Source organism: Miscanthus floridulus, chromosome 8, assembly GCF_019320115.1.
Source record: "Miscanthus floridulus cultivar M001 chromosome 8, ASM1932011v1, whole genome shotgun sequence".
Taxonomy (NCBI): domain Eukaryota; kingdom Viridiplantae; phylum Streptophyta; class Magnoliopsida; order Poales; family Poaceae; genus Miscanthus; species Miscanthus floridulus.
In genome coordinates this window covers 15,629,914-15,650,758 of record NC_089587.1, presented here as the reverse complement: position 1 = coordinate 15,650,758, position 20,845 = coordinate 15,629,914, and the positions used below count along the sequence as shown (strand labels likewise).

Genomic DNA, 20,845 nt, shown 5'->3' with positions numbered 1-20,845 from the left:
AATGTTGCAGGAAGTTCACTAAGACACAATCACAGAAAGACAGGGATTTCATTCATTGATCAGTTACAAGCTAATCGAACACCATGTTTACAATGTCCTGAGCTAAAATGATGTCCATGATGGCCGTTGCGGCATCTTCAAAGTCCTCGATCAGGTCCTCATGCATGCCAGGGTCGTCGCCCATTGAAAAGCCTGACTCCATGGTGCGAAGATCATGCCCGGTATAGACATATGCCGCTGCTAGAGCCATCGCCGTGCCGCGAAGAACGCCGTGGAGGGTGATCTCCTAAACGCGTGCTGGGACCTCCTGTACGTGGTTATTGAGGAGAGGGCATCGAGCGTTGATAGCCTCCATAGCCACATTCGCTGCCAGTTGGAGGTTCTCCAACTACACCATCAAGGCTGGAAAATCATAGAAACAAAGTAGGTATCAAGACAAAGACAGTGGAAATTAAATTGAAGGTTTTCTTGGAGTTCCTCTTACCCACCACCATGGCATCAGACTCAGCCAACCATGCCCGAGCAGCATTGGTTTCTTCCTCGGTGGTGAGGAGGGCGGCTTGAGAACCCACGAGGCAGCTCTTAAGCTGACCGTTCTCCCAAGTTGACTCGGAATAACGGTCCTCGGCCACCCTCCACTCCTAGAGGAAACGTTGAGCGTCATCACCGTTGTAGGAGTCGAAGGAGTCCAACAACAAGTCTGGTGTGGCAGTAGCAGATGTAGCGGTAGAAGGCCCACTAATCCTGAGAGGAAGCAGCCAGAGGCTATCATTGAGGATGAGGCTACATATGAATTAGTAGATGATTCTCGCTATGGACGGGCGTGTTTAGTCTTACCTCATGCGGTAGAGCCACTGGCTGATCGGGACCTCTTCCTCCAGGAGATCTTCTGTTGCACGCTTGCCATAGTGATCTTCTCCTACCATGGATGTTGTCCTAGATCATGGAAGAAGGGAAATTGCTACGGGGTTTGTGAAGGCAGAGAAGTACAAAGAGCAGAGGCGATTGCAGGTCTGGATGTGCTTGAAGCTAGAGCCCTTAGCCGGTGTTTATAGCCATGGAGATAGGATGGTCGATATCTCAAAATGTGCAAAGGCAAGCCCAATTAATAGAAGAGGGAGCGTCGTTCTGCCAGTACCAAGGGAAAATGCGGCAATTAATGACCGAGGAGGAATTTGAAGAGTTTTACAATGAGCACCATTTCAAATTTAATCGAGTCAGATCGAATCACAAGTCGAAATCAGCTAATTCAAAACAGCTATTCTACTAAGCCTCGAGGAGACACACAACGAGCTAGATAGTTGTTTACAAATTGGTACATGGGATAGAAGTATAGGGCAAAAGAGGAGTAACATAAAATGAAGAAATTGTTTGCTAGTTTCTCCTATTACAAACTAAGGGCCAGAGAACACTTTGTTCACTATGTCTTCGGCCTAGGAAGCGAGGGCTATGGGGTTGGTGGTGTTGAAGAAGTCCCTGACCAGACGCTCATGGTCCTTAGGGTGTTCGATGGCTGGGAAATCTTGGGGAAGAAGTCGAAGCTCATGGCCAGAGCGAGCTTACGCCACAGCTAATGCCATGGCAGCACCATGACGAACACCATGAAGGACAACCTCTCTGACATAGTTTGGGATGTCATATAGGCAAACCATCGGCACAACACCCCTGGCATTGATGAATCCTGCCGCATACTCTATAGCTGATCGAAGGCTTTCTAACTAGGCCAATAGGTCTAGAAAGATTCAAGGAAGGAATAATCAAGATCTTGAAGACAACACTAAAAGAAACAGAGAATTTTGGTAGATATCTCACCGATAATTCTGGCCTTGGCCTCAACCAGGCTCGCTTGAGTGGAGTTGGCCCCACGTTTTAAGATGATGAGAGTGCCCTATGATGCATTCAGACAAAAGTCCATCTGCCCAAGATCATGGGTTGCATTCTTCTGGTGACAAAGATGCTGGTGTGGAGGCACAGACTTGTCAAGGGCCTCTTCAGTAGTCCTCTTGCCGCTCTCCATATCTTCAAGCCTATTAGAAAGCAAATTGCACCAAAGGCACAAAAGGTTTGGGACGAAGTAGGTTGTTTTTCGATCCACAACCATAGCTCATATATATAGCCTAGGAGATGAGAAGATAGATTTTGTTAGGGGTATGGAATTGAAGTCAGTTATGGAAATGGATCAACACTATAAAAATTTAGGGAACGGTTCATAGAAGCACAACGGATTTAGACTTATTGCTTCCCATAAATTATAGATACCGTGGGATTGATATAAAAGTTTACATTAACTGATGATTAGCCCACTAAGGCTTCCTTGGATTAAAGGGAGTTTGGATCCCCACAAGGCCAAAGGTCATCATGGATCAGGTCAAATCGGCCCGCTGATAGAAGTAGCATTAGGGGAGAGAAAAGGCCGCCTACTAAAAAGATGCCCATACATCCAACCAATTTCTCGGCATGAGCACTTAATAGAGTGAACAAGGGGAAGGTGTCCACACATTTGAACCCTTGTGAACACTAGAACATCTCTGCGATCATGGTGAGAAAACTCAGGTGATGTCACAAGAATTCTTCTAACCGCAATTGCTGATCCTCTTGCTTGACAAGGCACTGAAATGAGCGACACAATCGCCCTATGCACAAGAATTCTTCTAACCACTCAAGACCCTCAAAGTAAGGAATTAGACCATGGAGGGTCTAGCAGAGCCAAGGGCACTCAAGGAAGCAAGCAGAAGGGAAACATAACTGAGTCATTGGGTTGCTCTCGCCATGGCTTATACTTTTGTTTGTAAAGCTGCATCGGTCAGACCAACCTCTTACGAGCTCTAGTATAAGTTAGTTATCGATCCTTATATAGTTCAAGTATGGTTGTATCGGTTAAGTTTGACCTCCATTGCTTGAATTAGATTAAGGTCAAATTATCAGCTCTATCTAAGGGTGGTGTCCTTCGAATAGATTCATTAAGTTACCGATATTGCTGATGTTCTTATTGTCATTAGTTTTTTTTGGCAACATCAACCTGCCTGATCGAGATCAATCTAGATTGGTCTCGCATCCTTTTAGTCCATCGTTTATTTTGTCACATTGCTACGGTTCTTACTTTAAATGATGGATTGTGCATTATCGGTTGTTCTACTTTGATCTTGATCACGCATAGTACGTGGCTAAGGCATGTCTTATCTTGAGAAGGTTTACCAGCTAGTTGAATCTGGTCTATAGCTCGCTGCTATGGCTACAACGATCCGATCGATCCCCACTAATAGCACTTTAGATTGGAGTACGCTAGTTGGTAGATTTGCTTTTGACCAAGCGTGACATTGACTATTTGCTATGCACGCATCGACTAAATAGCTGATCACCCATACTTTAACGCTTACAGTGTGTCTTCATGATTCTGTTGAATGTGAATAGATCTGTTTACTATAAAGGTTTGATTTGTTGTCCTTATTATGACTGCCATCGATCCGATCGAACCCCACTGTTAAGGATAACAGGTTAGATTTGATGAGTTTATAGATCTATTCGTATTGAATAGTCAATTGTTCACATGCTGTAATTCCTTTTCTACCTGAATCAGCTATTTTAGCCAATTCGCCTGTGTTTTCATAGATATGGCATGTTTTCATGAACTTGTTGAAGTATGGTCGATTCTATGGACTTTCTAGTTCTAGACTATCACCATCATCATAGCTGCATCGATCTGATCGAACATCACTGTTGATGGTAATAGATTAGATCTAGATGGTTCATAGATCCATTTATATCAAACAGTCGATTGTTTGCGCGACATATCCCTTTTTCACCGGATTCATTGGCTCTACACCATGAATTGATCAAATCTAATCTAGTCAGTGATGTATCTTTGACGCATAACATGTTAATTGCTTAAGGAAAAGGATCATTAAAACTGGTGAAAGCTCTAGTTTGGTTTTGGTTAATTGATGAAACCCTAAGTGCTAACCTAGTTTATCAAAGTATTTATGAGATAGGTAGCACTACTCCAAGTGATGAAGCAATGGCGAAGATCATGACGATGGTGATGGCATGGTGATGATCAAATGCTTAAACTTGAAAAAGAAGAAAGAGAAAAACAAAAGGCTCAAGGCAAAGGTATAAATAGTAGGAGCCATTTTGTTTCAGTGATCAAGACACTTAGCGAGTGTGATCACATTTAGATTAGATAGCCATTCTATTAAGAGGGGTGAAACTTGTATTGAAATGCGGTTATCAAAGTACCACTAGATGCTCTAACTCATTACATATGCATCTAGGATCTAGTGGAGTGCTAACACCCTTGAAAGTATTTGTGAAAATATGCTAACACATGTGCACAAGGTGATACACTTGGTAGTTGGCACATTTGAGCAAGGGTTAGAAACTTCACCGGTGGAGTGTCCACCCATAGAGTGCGGATAGTCCGATGGTGCCACCGGCGTCCTAGATAGAAAAGACAGGGCTTCACAGAGTGACCGGACGTAGGTGGTGTAGTGACCGAATGCTGGGTTCAGAGTCCAGTCAGTAGCAGTAGTGAGCACATGTCTCGGTCTTATGACCGGATGCTGGCGCGAAGAGTGACTGAATGCTGGTAGGGTGCGTCCGGTCAGTGCTGACATACACTGACGTGAGGCGCACAGAGGAAACTTTGAGTGATCGAACATCGGGTGAGTCCGGTCGAGCATGACCGGACGCGTCTAGTCGTGAAATTTCGCATTTGGAACCTTACTGGAAATGACCGGATGCTGAGGTCCTATGTCCGATCACTTTCTAACTGACGCGTCCGGTCATCACTTGACCATTGAGATCGGGCGATCGGCATTTGAAGCCGATGACATGTGGCGAGCATCGGGCGACCGAACGCTGGGGTCCTATGTCCGGTCAAACTGACTAGAGCATCTGGTCACCCCGTGTTGTGCCCAGTGAAGGGGTACAATGGCTCTATTTCATGGGGGCTTCTATTTAAGCCCCACGACCAGCTCAAGCTCACTCTCTTGGCCATTTGCATTGATATAGCAACCTTATGAGCTTAGCCAAAGCCCTCCCACTCATCGTCATCATTGTGAGATTGGGTGAGAATCCAAGTGCATTGCTTGAGTGATTGCATCTAGTGGCACTTGGCATTCGTGTTTCGCTACGGGATTCACTTGTTACTCTTGGTGGTTGCCACCACCTAGACGGCTTGGAGCAACGAGGATCATTGAGCGAAGGTTGGTGATTGTCTCCGACTCTGATCGTGGTGATTGTGAGGGGTCTTGTGCCTTCCTCGGTGGAGAGCCAAAAGGTAACTCTAGTGGATTGCTCATGTCATTGAGTTACCTCACTTGAGGGTAGGTTCTTGCGGTGTCCAATTATGTGGACGAGGTTCGTGCAACACCTCTTAGCCACCGAACCACCAAGTGTTGGTCGACACAATAGGGACTAGCATGCCGGCAAGCACGTGAACCTCGGGAGAAAAATTGGTTGTCTCTTGCCCTTTGGTATTCTCCCGGTGATTGATTTAGTATTCGTCTTGTGATTGGTTCACTCCCCTATATAACGGTATACTTACCCTACTCACTCATTTATATTCTTGCAACCTAGTTGTGGCAAGCTGTTTAGTGTAATTAGAATTGAGAGCTTGCTTTGTTATTTTAAGTTCATCTAGTGGAGCCCTTTAGAGTAGCAAGCTTGAGAGCTCCTAGTGAGTAGTAACATTGCAAGTTGTGTGCCTAGTAATTATTGCAACTGGAATTATTGGATAGGTGGCTTGCAACCCTTGTAGAGCTAGAGCAAGTTTGCATTTCGCTATTTATCATACTAATCAAATTGCTCTAGTTGATTTATAGATTTTAAATAGGCTATTCACTCCCTCTAGCCATATTAGGACCTTTCAACTGGGTGCATTGTATTCTCTACTATAAAATCAATCATAACCCACGAAACGTTATAGTCCTCAATAGCCGATTTCTTCTCATATCGGCTATTTAGTCAATTTTCCCATCTGGCTGCTTTCGAAGCGGCACACTTGGAACTGTCTAGGCAAAACTAGCATGTTTTATCCTAAATTATTGATAAACTTTCTCTCCATGTCAATTGCAGGTCAAATTGACTGGCATGCCTTCGGAATTCACAGGATCGGTTGGTCCTGTGTTAAAGCCAAGCGGATCTCCGAGCGTACTCCGAGTAGATCCTTTCGGCTTGCTGCGTGTTGACATTTTTTGTGCCGACAGGTACAAATTGGAGCTAGCATTTTTGCACAAGGGTGTAAGGAATGGATCAAAGGGCTTAACTGCCTAGCACCGGGCTATGAAAAGTGGAGGCATCTGACCATTGACTCATATGGTCTAACAGTCGATCCTAGTGCATAGAGAGGGCAGTGAACATGTGCAAGCATCGAACCATGAAGGTTCAGGGCATTAGACTGAACGAAGACACTGTTTATCGACTGACCTAGTGCATAGTAGAGGTGGTGCACGTGAAACAGGGGCATCAGACCGCCCTGGTTGGTCCGATGGCCTAGCATCGGACCAGAGTCCGACCAATAACTATGGCACAGAAGCTTATTGGACATCCTCGGACCAAGCATGACATTGGTCCGATAGTGCATCGGACTCTGAGCATCAATGCGGGCGCAGAGAGCCATTGGGTGTGGCAATGACTAGTTTTGAACCGAAGGACAAGTGGCATGATGTGAGGGCGCCAGACCATGACTCGGGTGGTCCGATGGTCCTGTTACCATGGTCTGATGGTCGGATTCTCAGCCCAGTGGCTAGTGGATCCTTGAGGGCTCTATTTAAAGGGCTTGGCCGACTTGGGGAGGCTCTCTTGGCCATTTTTCATGTGTGATGCTCCCTATTTAGCTAAGCCAAATACCACCCACTCATCTCCTTCATTGATTCATCATCCAAGTGATATTAGGAGAGCATCCTAGTGCATTTGCATTGAGTTGAGGCATCTAGTGTCACTAGTGATCATCTTTGTTGTGGGATTTCTTGTTACTCTTGGTGGTTGCCGCCATTTAGATGGCTTGGAGCAGTGGTGGATCATTGAGCAGAAGGTGGTGATTTGTTTCTGGCTCTGATCATTGATTGTGAGGGGTTCTTGTGCCTATTCCCCATGGGAGTTTCACAAAAGGCAACTCTAGTGGAATCGTGGCTTGGGAGTGCTCTCTAGTGTGGCTCTTATGGTGCCCAAGTGTTGGGCTAGGTATTTGATGCCTATTAGCGCATGAGCCACCTAGTTGGGACTCATCGCAACATGGATGTAGGATGCCAGCAAGCAACTAAATCATGAGGATAAATCTTGGTGTTCAATTGGTATTCATATTGTCACTTGCCTAGTTCAGTATAAAGCTCTATCACTTGTGCATTACAAATTCCTAGTACACTTGTGTAGGGCTTGCTTGCTTGCTTGTGTAGCTAGTAGAGTAGCTTAGTTGTAACTAGTTGTAATTAGTTCTCTTGCTAGCTCTCTAGTATGGAAGTAGTTGATAGTGTGTGCTTGATTGTGTGTATCCAACCTTAGTGATCATATCAACTAGCTTGTGTAGGTGGCATGCTTGTGGTGCTTTGGAGCTAGAGCAATATTTGCTAAGCGATGTCTTATTTGCTAATTAAATTTGCTCTAGTGTCTTTGCAAGAAATGTTTATAGGGCCCTCTAACTATTTATATCCTATTAGTCGCCGCTCGCCCCAAAGGTATGGAGGTCGATGCCAAAGTAATCTAAAAAACTGAGGTGCATCGCCACCTACCTCGAAGTCGTCAACTATGCCTATGCCTAAACATTGATGAGGCTTTACCACCTACTTCTATGTCATCAATCATGCCTTCACCAACATATCGGTGAGGGCTTTGCCATCGACTTCGATGAACTCAACACCGGTTACGCCAACAACTTGGCAAGGGGCTTCACAACCGACTTTGGTGAACTCGACACCACCGATGCCAACATATCAACAAGGGGGTTCACCACCTACCTCAAAGTCATCAACTATGCCTACACCTAAACATCGGCGAGGGGCTTCACCACCTACTTTGGCATCATTGACCACGCGTTTACCAACATATCAGGGCTTCACCATCAACTTCGGCAAACTCGACACCGCCTATGCCAACAACTCGGCATGGGGCGTTGAAACCGACTTTAGCGAACTCGGCACCATCGATGCCAACATATCAATGAGGGGTTTCGCCACCTACCTTAGAGTCATCAACTATACCTAGGCCTAAATGTCGACGAGGGGCTTAGCCACCTGATTCTGCGTCATCAACCACACCTTCACCAACATATTGGTGAGGGGCTTTGCCATCGACTTTGTTGAACTCGATGCTACCTACGCCAACAATTAGGCATGGGACTTTGCAACTGACTTTTGGCAAACTCGACACTGCTGATGCCAGCATATCAATGAGGGGTTTTGCCACCTACCATAGCGCCATCAACTATGCACTCTCCAACACATTGGCATTGGGCTTCGCCATTGACTTCGACATCAATGACACCATCTTCGACAACATTTTGATGAGGGCCTTTGATAATGTCTTCAGCGTCATTAATAATGCATTCGTCAACTTTTTGATGAGGGGCTTACCATTGACAATTTGGAGCGATGGGACCACCATAACCATCTTCAACTTCACCTTTGCCATCAATCTGGAGTGGGGGATTGCCATTGCCACCTTTAAATTCCCCTTCCTGTCAATTGGAGCGAGGGGATCATTGTATGACATATGTGAAAACAACCATGCCTATGTCATTAACTTCAACAACATGAAAGAATTTCTCAAAAGCACCAGCCAAGAGGGGCTGGCGAGGAGCATATTGGACAAGCAATCCGTTCAAAGATGAAGGCCTTCTCTGGTGCTTGTGAGTGAAAGCTTGAAAATATGTCATGATCATCTACAATTACTTTGCATATGTCATCACGTCGACTACTTCGACTATGTTAATTTCTTTAGCAAAGGCTCAATTATGAAGGGAAGGTATCAAGGGCTCAAGGCCATGCGAAGGAGCAAGCTACCAAAAAAGGTCATGGAGGTTTGAGTGTAGGTTGCCGCTTAGCCAAAGATAAAGCATACCTTGACTATCTTTATGTAGATAGATGGGAGTCATGTCTCAGGTCTGAGTTGTAATTGGGCCACACTTAGTTGTATTCAACTATTGGGCTTTGTACTTCTGATCAAAATCGAATAGCTTAGGGGCTACTGCTGGGGTGTATCATATGTTAGGGACCCCATTAGTGTGTTTAGGGTCCAATTACTTAGCCTAGGAGGCTTGTGAGATAATGTTTATGGCCCAATTGTAGCCCCTAAAGACCTTTTTGTAAATTCAAGCTCCACCCAGGGAAATAATAAAAACATCCCCTCCCACCTCTCCTATAAAAGTAGGGGAGAGGAAAGGTGGAGGTGGACTTTTGTCCTTGACTCATTTGCCACTCTCTCTCATTCTCTACCATGATCTCTGTATGTTTAGTCTTAGACCAACAATTGGCTTGTTGTATATAAGTAGGTTGGTGATTTAGCCAATTCTCATCACCATTTAGACCTCTGATTATGTTATGAAATACATTAACAACTGCTAAAATTTTTATTTGGCATTCTATGGGATAATGTGTCCCCACTTATAGAATTTGAAACAATTTCTTAAGAACCCAAATAGCCCTCTCAATATGGTTTTTAAGAATTGCATGGCGATGGTTGAATAGCTCTTTGTGATAGGCACATGCATAACATCAATAGCACTAATGCAATTCTAGAAAAAAGAAACTTAACACAAACCAAAAGGTGGGGAAAAACTAAGTGTGTAATAAAGTGTGTAATAAGATCTAGTGTGTATGTCTCACCTTAAAAAGGGCAAAATCGAGGATCTGTACATGGATATTAATGTAGATACTGATTAACATGCCAAGGTATCATTGGAATGTTCAATTGATATATGGATTTCATCTCTGATATACAATTTTGGTATGGAGTTTCCTTTGGATGATATCTTTTGGTATAAGTCAGAAACTGATGCATCATTAAAGAAGCAAAGAGTGAATGCAGAGAAGGAGAGAAAGAGGAAATACTAAAATGGGCTAACATAGGTGTATTGATTTGGAAGTCTCGGAAGGTGGTATGCTATAAAATCTAGTATGTGGAACCCGAGCCGGAGGTAGGGGAACACCGCTACCATCACTAGACTGGGTCTGGGTCATAATGGCATGCTCAAAGTAGTCGATATAGAGTCGATGCAGGTAGAGGTACACAGTGCAGTCACACGAGTGGTCGGTTGTCGATGTAGTCGTTCGCTTGTGTAGCCGAGGATGAACACAACTAATTATTATTTTTTGGGGAGGGAACTAATGTAGATCGAGGAGAACGTGTCAAAACAAAATAAACAATATTTATTCTCTTTTAGGTGAAGTTTTGTTGTCACTGTACATTTGTTAAATGAATGTTTTATTTAATCTATTTATAAGTTTTGCACGTGTGATCTTACAATATATTATTTTTCATGTTGTGCAAGTCGCAAGTAGGTAACTGGACTATTGTTACATGCCTTCGCCACTAAGGGGAGAGAATCTATTCTTCTTGGACTATATGATTTATATATATAATTGAGATTTACTCTGGACTATTTAAGTGGACCTTTAGGTTATCTCTTTATGGAACTATACAATATCATTTGCCATCTAGATTTTGAATATATCAATGGTATTTCTTGCTTGATCTTGAGTTGAGGTGTGTTCTGTGTCCTGGTTATTGAATACTTTGACTATGACTTTTTAAACAAAAATGTGGGAAAACTGCTTTATTCTATGAATTCGTTTAATTTTGGATGATTTTCACTGATTTTTGTTCAAAAAGTTCAGAATTCTTGTTCAAATTTTGGACAGATTTCGGTATTCCTTTAAAGTCAGTTTGGACATTTTTTTGCACCGAGAAAATATGAAGATCACCGAAAATCGTGATTTTCATTTCTACCGCTGGGCACCGATATTTTGTAACAAAACGGTAGCCTGAACTATGGTTGTAACCCTGCCCTTGAGATATTCAAATCTAAGAAAATTTTATCTGGTTGGTAACCACACCTAAGAAACAAGGCCCAGCTTCCGGCAGCTACTACTATGGCTAGGGATGCAGATCACACCTGTAGACTACTGTAGCACATACTACAATAGCCGTAAAGATCAATCAATCTATAGTGAATAGATCCTAATCAAGTTCAAATTGGAACATAGCCAATTGAGGAGGTAAATTCTTCTAAAACAAAGTCCAAAACAAACATTACCGTTGAATAAATTCTAGATCATAGCTATGATTATTAGACCAGCTATTGCAATCTTAAACTAACACTAGTACCACACTTTCAATTCACAGCTGTGACTAGATCAATTGAAAACAGTGGTTAACAGAATCATAGGCTAGACAAACAAGCAAAAATAGATCAACATCACACAAGCAAGAACATCACCAAGGACAGATCGATTAGTGCTTTTACCTTGGAGAGGATCGGCTACTGCTCTTTGTACAGGATATTGGAGAGGGTTGGCACTGTTGCACAGTGGATGGAGAAGGACAACGCTGCTTTTGGGTGATGGAGATGGGCGGTGCTACTTCCTAGCGTTCGACGCCTCCTTGCATCAGAGGATAGCAGAAGCAAGGGATAGGGAGGGGATGATGTATGGCCAGATCGAGGAAGAAGGGAGGCGATGATGGACAAGCACTAACAGGAGATGGAGGAAGCCGGTGTTTGTGCATTGCACTCAAACCCTAGCCGCCATAGAAGCGAGGTGAGGCAAGAGCGAGTAAGGAGAGCGCCCTGGGCCGCTGATGGGGAAAGAAAGAAATGGGTGCGCATGAGTTTTTTTTTGTGTGAGAAAATTTCTTATTTGGTCCTGATTGAAACTTGCCATTCTTCCTTGACCCTGAAATAAATTTTCTTACCTATTTGGTCTCGCTTGAACTTTTGATTTCTAATTTGGCCTTACCATCATCTATTGCCTGTAACGGCATTAAGTGGTACATGAAATGATCAATTTACCCTGGACACATTGTGAGGAGTCAAAGGGCACCTAGGCAGCATACAAACATAATTTTGAGCACACTTTGAACCCAATTTTGATAACAACGTATTTTAAAGAACTTTTTGATAGGAGTGCAACATCCATACCCTTCAACATCACAGTAAGGAAATGATATCAACTTGACCATAGGACACAATTTAAACAAGTTCATCATCATCGTAATGAATCAAAAGGCGCACAAAGCACATAGTTCAACGTAGTGTTCGACACATACATCAGTTTCGTAGTGCATAGATTGAAACATACATCAAGTTCATATTACAACTTGTCTTTCCACATGGAATTAAAATAAAGGCACATGAAAGCCACAAACTGAGCCTCCGTTTGCTTCTTTTCCTCGTTGCAAGGCTAGCAGGATCACATTTTCTTTTGCTTCTTATGCCCATCTTAGGGCCATCAAGTATTAGTGGATTTTTGGAAATCTCTTTAGCTATATTCTTCCTCTTTGTCATGGTCTTGGCCTTCACATCTTTGATGTGGGTGCTGCACCACTTCTGTGCTCTATAGACGGTTCAGGTTGATTTGAGCCTTTTTCGGACATGTAATGGGGCATTCATTTTAGTTAAACTTTGAGAGTTGTACTATTTAGAACTAACAGCTTATTGATTAAAAATTGTGACAACTTATTGATTAAAAACTGCACTGTTTAGATCTGCATTTGACAAGAAACATGGTCTAATGGTGTACAAAATCGGCATATTAGTAGAACAGCAACTAAGCGATGATACCAATTGATTATTTGAGTCAAAAACCAATAGAAATCAATCTTAGTACCTTGCTGATCCTGCAGATTCATTCATGCCATGTTTTGTCTTTTTCTTAGTTGCTGGCTCAATGCTTTGGCTCATCCTGCAAAGTCATATTTGAGTAATCGAAAATTTGAGGAAAAATTAGTACAAATAAGAAGAAACATACCCTGTTGATTTAGATGTGCTACACTTGACTTTTTCTTAGTTTCTGGTTATACGCTTAGGCTATGGTAAAAATACAGGAAGTTACATTCAAAGCAAGAATGGTAGTTTAAAAAAATTAAACAAAATGATGATGAGCTTATGTAAATAAGATGAAAGGTAGTTTAAAAATGGATAATTGTCTGTTGGACATCCAAAGTGATGGTCCTTTGCTGGCGGACACCCACTTTGGAGCATTTTGCCAGAAGACACTCTGGTTCGGTGAAATTAGGCCACATGACACCGTAGACCGATTGCAGCCGGTTGAGGAGAGAGAACAGCGATGAAATGATATTCTTACCCCTACCGCTTTCTTCTTCCTCTCTCCCTTTCTCCGACCGACGCTGCTGCTGCTACGCATGCGCCGCTATAGCCCACTGCCACACGCTGCCGCTGCCCTAGCTTGGTTGCTCGTGCCACCGCTACTGTTGCTTTCCTGCTGAGAGCGCTCACCTGGAGCAGACAGTAGAGGCATGGAGCATCTCTCTTGTGACGCCCGGAGCAGACAGCAGAGGCATGGACACTGCGGTGGAGCTAGAGCAGAAGCCGACGGTGGGGTACTAGAGCGTGATGGGCGCGCGCTCCTGCGACGCGTGCGCTGTGGAGCCAGCGTGGCTGCAATGCCACGAGGACAGCGTGTTCCTGTGCCTTGGCTGCGACGCCCGGACGCACAACGCCAGGTCCTGCCACGCGCGCGTCTGGCTGTGTGAGGTATGCAAGCACGCCCCACCACTGTCACCTACCGTGCCGACGCCGCCACGCTCTGCTCCGCCTGCGACGCTGACATCCACTTAGCCAACCCGCTTGCGCGCCGCCACGAGCGCCTCCCTGTCGCGCCCTTCTTCGGCGCACTCACTGATGCGCCGTAGCCCTTCCCATCCCTGGCCTTTGCCGCCACGACCACAGTAGGGGCCAAGGCTCAGGGGGAAGTCGTGGCGGTGGATGACGATGACAGGAGCAACGAGGCCGTGGCGGCGGCGTGGCTGCTCGCTGAGCCCGATAACAGCCACGAGGACAGCACCGCCGCCACCGCCGCTGCTGTGCGCCTACGTGGCCGGGGCTGGTCGACGACGGTGGCTGCTGCTCAGCAATGGAAGAAGAGAGGAGGAGAAGAGGAGGAAGAAGAAGATGACAGGTGGGGCCCGCGCATCAGCGAGAGGGAGAGGGGTGGACCCAATTGTGGCTCAGGGGCACCGGATGTCCAAAACAAAATTTTCTCTCTCCTCAACTGGCTACAACCGGTCTGCGGTGTCCTGTGGCATAATTTCACCGAACCAGAGTGTCTTCTAGCAAACACTGCTCAAAACGGGGTGTCCGCCAGCAAACTACCATCACTTTGGATGTCTGCCAAACAATTGTCCCTTTAAAAAACAATGGTAGGACTATTACCATTATAGTCTGCTTGTCTTTTGTTGTTGAAGCATGTATCCTCCATGGACATTTGTCTTCATTTTCCTTGCCCAAATACCAATGAACCTTTTTGGTGCACTTTTCACGGTTCTGTATTCAAACTCATGTTTGATTGCGTCTTGACATAATGCCAATTTAAAAGTTGCCATGTTGGGATATGTTGTGTCTTCTATCACTGGAGGATCTTCTTTATCATATTCTGTATCTAAGACATGACTCTTCTCATTGTTGTCTCCTACTAAATCCTTGTCCTCCTCTATTTCAGACTCTGACTCAAACCCTGACTTCCCTAACTCAGATCCTAACTCAACTTCATCCTCATCATCTTCAACTGGAACATAATCCTTTCCTTTTTCTTTGCCAGAAAGGTTCATTGGTTAAGTACATATCCTCATCACCTACCCCAACACGTTCATTCTCTAGTAGTGGATTTCTTAGATAACGATCCTCATCCTCATCCAATTGTGTGGTCTCACCAGGAGGCTTATTTGTTTTTTTATTCTTACTATTCCACTCAGTGATAGGAAGGTACTGCTCAAAAGAATCATATATGCTATGGACATGTCCACCACCTTTGTATTTATTTGTCTCTCAAACATTAACATCAAGGCTTGAATAGACCAATCTGTCTGTACACTGGCTCCTCCAATGCCTAGGTCCTCGTCTACACCTCCATCGAGCTCCATTCAGCATGAGCTGGCGCCCCTAGTAGTCATGTAGGTCGTGTTGCTCGGTCCGCAGCCTTGCGCCTAGGTCATTGCCCGACTCGAGCTCAGTCGCGTCGCTCGATCGTAGTCCCACGTGCCCCTCCTCACACCCTAGCCATGCAGGCGGTCACCCCGCCACGCGCCAGGCCGTCGCCACCGCTATGATTGAGAAGGGAGAGCGGGAGGGTGACGGGATAGATGGAGATGGGTTCTAGAAGGCATGTGCCTTTTCTTGCTCGTGGATCATGGTGAATCCAAATGGGTATCGAGGTTAAGCGGGAAACCAGATTCACGGGCTTTTCTCCACCCGGGGATCTCGGCGGGGTTGTTGCATCAAAGGAGCCGTGAAGTCTTTGCTCTCGCTAGGGATAAAAACGGATCGGATATGGACGTATATCACTGATATTACATTTGTTTTCATATTTCTGTCTGGATTCGGATTCGAATACGGATAGTGTCAATCATACCGGATAGGATACAATTGGATATCGACATCATAAATATGTGATTTGAGTATCCTGATACAGATACGATATCGGATATTGAATATTCGGATTCGGATATGGAAAGATTTAAACCTCTCTAAACGGATTCGGTCTCGAATACGGTCGAAAAATATGGGTACCATTTTCACCCTATTCACCCTAGCTCTCGCCCGCTTGCCGTCTCGCGTGTATATGTTCTGTCGGCCCTGTTCTCCTTGTGGCGGTGAACCTAATTAGTGAGTAGTGACGGTTCAAAGATGAGTCCTAGCCGCGGTGCAAGTCCTTTGCTTGCCTCCTGCCTCCGGTCCTCCAGAGTCCCCAGAGTCGTGACGGATGAACGGTCGCGTGTGGCGCCTCTTGCCCGTCATTATGTATGCTTTTGAGTTTGGACCACCGGCGCACTAGGACATTGCTGCTGCTCTGCGTCAATCAATTCCACAAGGGGTTTTCTTGGAGCAAAGCAGAGAGAAGCGAGGAGGGCCCATGTCACCGTGTCCGTCTGATGGAATCTGTCAGGAATGATTTCTTTTCTCGGCCCGCCCCATCTCCGTCACTTTTCCGAATATTCACTTCAGCCTTCAGGTAAAATGTACCGCACGTATCACCGTCTCTGATCCCCAACGACGTCACGAGTTTTCACGAGATTTACTTGGCCAGCAAATGCAATCCTGAGCCTGAGTTACTAGCTGTTTCAATCCCGTGTGCGGTGATAGACAACACAACACCATGAACCATGCTAGTACTCCTATGACACTTAATAAAATCAGTCCTGCCGTGCTGCTAATCGACCACATCACTCGCTAATACTAAACACTTAATAAAATCAGTCCTGCCGTGCTGCTAATCAACCACATCACTCGCTAATACTAATACGAACGGTCCATTCGCTTGTTGATTTCAGCAAGAACTTATCAGTCATAATACAGTGTTTTTATCTCATAATAAATCAGCACCAGCCGGGCTTATCAGTCCAGAAACCAACCAGCGAAGAATTTTTTTATTTTTAACACTTTTTATAAACCAATTTTAAATCTAACACTGTTTTATTTTTTTTCAAAACTAATACTTTTGGATGCGCCTATTTCCCTGGCGCTGTGAAAAACCTATGCCGCGCCATGCATGATGACACGACGACGGGGATGACGTGACGACGACCGGGGCGCTGACCGATGACGTGGCAGGTTCTGTCGCGTCACCGATCTTGCGCGCGGCAGTGCCACGCTATCCCTAACGGCGCGGCAATCCCAGGTTAAATATCGCCCGCGAGCCGACCTCCCTCTATCTGCCTAATAGCCGCCGTGCACGCCCGCCCACCAGCAGCTCCCGCCCGCCGCGCCGGCCGCGCCACGCATGCCGGCGCGCCACTCCCGTCGCACCCGCACGCGCCCGCCGCGCCGACCGCGCCACGAACGCCGGCGCGCCACCCCCTCCGGCCACGCACATAGGTATTTGTAAAATTTAGCAAGCTTTTGTAAAATTTATATAGGTATTTGTTAGGGATATCAACAGTCTCGTGTGCAATGAATTCTGCATGTATGTTTCTTTAAATTTCTTTTGTAAAATATATTCGTCACCTTTCGTTTTAGAGTTAGCAAAGAAGCTTCTAGTATATATATTATTATCGTGGGGCTATGGTTATCTTTCTATATTATATGTATCTATTTTTATTTTAAAGTTAGCAAAGAAGCTTTTAGCATACTCAGCGGCACGAAATCATGGTTTTGTTTTCCTAAATTGTCCATAGATACGTTCACCCGCCCATAGATACATTCATCCATTTTCGTATAGCAGTTAGTAACGAAACCTCTACCATACTCATAAGCGCAGTGCTGTGAATAGCTTCTCGTATTATCCGTATTCGTTTTCATTCTAAAGTTGGCAAAGAAGTTTTTAGCTTACTCGCTAGCGCGAAGCCGTGGCTTTTTGTCTTTTTAAGTTGGGCGTAAATGCTTAAATGTGGGGAGCGAGTGGGGAAAGGCCGTCGCTTCTGCTGGATGGAAACGGGCTATCATGAGAGAAAAGAAAGAAAAGCTATATAGCCAATGCAGTTATGGCATCTTTTAGTTGTCTTGTGTCTGAACAGCTATACATAGAAGTTGCTTATTTTCCTAGTGGAGTTGTTTAATATGTCTATTAATGTTACTTTGAATATATACATGTGCTTTCATATTGTGTTCGTATTGCATAACAAGTAGTAAAAATTTTGCAATGCTACATAATGTTTATTTGAATATTGTTAATTTGAAAACTCTAACTCTTTGTTTATCAATTTGTAACAGGATGATCCTCCCACGTAGCACCAGTTGTACCCCTTCTTGAGGTGGAGTACGACAACCCGCATCGAGCACACTTCTTGACTGACACAGACGCAGAGGTGCCCTTGCCTCCTTTGAGGCCCCGCATGCACACCAGGGCGCACCAGTGGGAAGAGTGTTACGCGCCGTACATACAGCGTGCCGGCTTCCTCGAGCATGTCCGTGTTGTCAACTATGGTCTTCTGCCCCTTGACCTAGCACTACTTACTGTAGCTGTAGATAGGTGCGAGTGCCTTCATTATATGTAAACATTCTTATAACAAATTTGAGGTAACTAACAGTCGTTCTATTCTTATAACAGGTGGAGGCCTGAGACCCATACGTTCCACATACCTTGCGGCGAGATGACTTTGACCATGCAGGACGTGAAGGCTATCTTTGACCTTTGGTTGGGGGAACTTCTAGTGATAGGTATAGGTGACAACGATCACTGAAGGGAGCTAGTGGCTCAGTTCACTGGCTTTCTTCCACCGAACGACGAGGTTTCCAAGAAAAATAAGTGAGCAATTCAAGCCTATTTAATACTTGCATTGCTTTCCTGCAGTCATCGGGTCTTATTTTCTTTGGTGAATTTCAGGAAAAGTTCTAGTGTTTCGTCGTCGTGGATCACAGAACGCTTTGATTACTTGAACTCACGGGCTGATGAGGCTCAGATCGACAGATTCGCTAGAGTGTGGCTCTAGCACTTCCTTGGTGCTTTTCTAATCCAAGATGCCTCGGGCAACACCATCAGCTGGATCTTTCTTGACATATTACGCTAGCTGTGGGATAACATAACGGCGTACAGCTAGGGCAGCGTAGTCCTAGCATGGACATATCAACAGCTATGCGTTACCTATCGTCGCACCTCAGGGTATGCGAACCTTGGGGGTTGCTCCTACCTACTCTAGGTTTGGTGTTGGGAACGATGGCCCGTTGGGAGAGGCCCCTTGTTACTGGTTTCCCTGTAAGTACTTCGGTTCACTATATTCTTCGAGGCAGTTACATATGATGAAATTATTAATGGCTAATTCATTATCATGTTCAATACGGCATTGAAACGGGTAGGATACACTCCCTACAGCTCTATATATCTAGACGCAAGCAGGGTTAGTTAGAAGGAATGCAAGGCGCAAGTACAGAGAATACACGGATTGTCTCGACGTCCTAACACAGCACTAGATTACGCACTCTTTATTATCATACTTGTATCTTGTTCGATGTACACTATATCACAACCTAACTCAATTATGAAATGTTCAGGTGCATTGGTGTCCTTAGGATGCTCCGGAGCTCTAGGACTATCTGAGTCCTGTCACTAGGGATGAGTCAGACGCGTATCGCTGCAATGTCCCTCTTATTTTCTTCCACATGGTCGAGATTCACTTGCCCATCAGAGTTTGCAGACAGTTTGGAAGAACGACAGGCTACCCACCACCGCTTTACTCCACCAACCAAGAATTGCATAGGTGTGTTATCGATTAATAATAAAGCTATAATTCAAATGTGTGTATGGTACAACTAACAATCATTTTGTTGTAGGTATGACCGTAGGAAGAGGTACAAGACCAAGGATTGGTGCGTGACACACAACGCGTATATCCAGTTGTGGCAGACCAGGGACCGACAGACGGTCGATGCGGGTCCTCCACACAACCAGCACACCTTCGACAAGTACCTACGGTGGGTTCACAGGCCTACGAGGACACATATCAAGCCTCCGTACACTGAGGAGGCGATTGACGAGGACGACGAGGAAGATGTGATCGAAGATGTGTACGACGTTGCCACTAGGGACGACACACAACTACAGAGAGCACCGCTTCCAAGATACATGGTAAGATACTCGAATGGTACAATTTGTTATCCATTTGGTATTAAGTATGTGTACTAAAACTGTCCAACTGTGTTTCTGTACCTAGGCGACAAAATTGTCAAGGCTGTCCAACGAAGCAGCGTTTCGGCTTTATGAGTCTAGAGGGCAGGGGCCAGACGTTCTCGAGGCTTTTGTGGAGGTAAACATAAACTTGTTCGTTCCAAAAATATTTTTTTAGTGTATATGCGTCTGGGAAATGCACTAACTTTAACGTCTATTTATGCAGAAGATGAAGCAGAGCTGTAGGAAGCTAGTTCAGAAGTTGAGCTGCATGGACACTCCTTAGGTGGAACCCGATTACCCGGCGCGGTCGGGTGGCACGTCTTCTGGCTCTTTGAGGACACCAGCCGACTCTTCTCAACCGATGACAGGTGCCGCTTCCGCTGTGCATACACCATCACATCATAGCGCTGGGAAGGACCCTATAAAAGAGGACGAGAATGACGACAATGACGACACCCCGGGCTTCCGCATACAGCACCACCAGTGGGACCCTTGACAGCAGAACGAGATCGACATGTCTCAGCTAGGTGATGCCCCGCTTGGTACCCAAGGAGCCTCACAGGTAGTAATAAAGGTAGTTTCTTTAAATACGTAGGCTCCATGAACTAATGATCATAAAGATTATAAGTAATCGTTCATATCATATACTTGCAGGGTACGAGCCGTATGCACCGACAACGCGACCACACCGACATTGGCTACACTCTCAATGTGTTGCCTACAAATCCGAAGAGACAGAGACGTCCGAGGAATCCTTAGTCTCCTGGGACTTAGTTGGTTATGTCGAACTTATGTCGAACGAATATTGTCGTCTGAAACTTGCAAACTTAGTTGGTTATGTCAAACTTATGTCGAACCAATGAAAATATTACGTGACAACTTGTCAACTTACGCACGGACTCTATTTATTTGCTTCATATTCGTTTCAATGCGTCGCGGCACTTGTAGTTGTTCAGCTCCTGTTCAATTGCAATTGAGGCTGGTCGGCTTCTGTCTATGTCCAGGTCCTGCCGCGCCGTGGGCCTTGGCGCGTCAGTGCCGCGCTGTAGGCTATGGCGTGTCAGTGCCGCGCCAAG

General features: G+C 45.1%; 1 pseudogene; it reads left to right on the top strand.

The window, feature by feature from the left end:
- Positions 1–13,510: 13,510 nt before the first annotated feature.
- On the top strand, positions 13,511–20,052 carry LOC136468617 (uncharacterized; annotated as a pseudogene).
- The last annotated feature ends 793 nt before the right edge of the window (positions 20,053–20,845 follow it).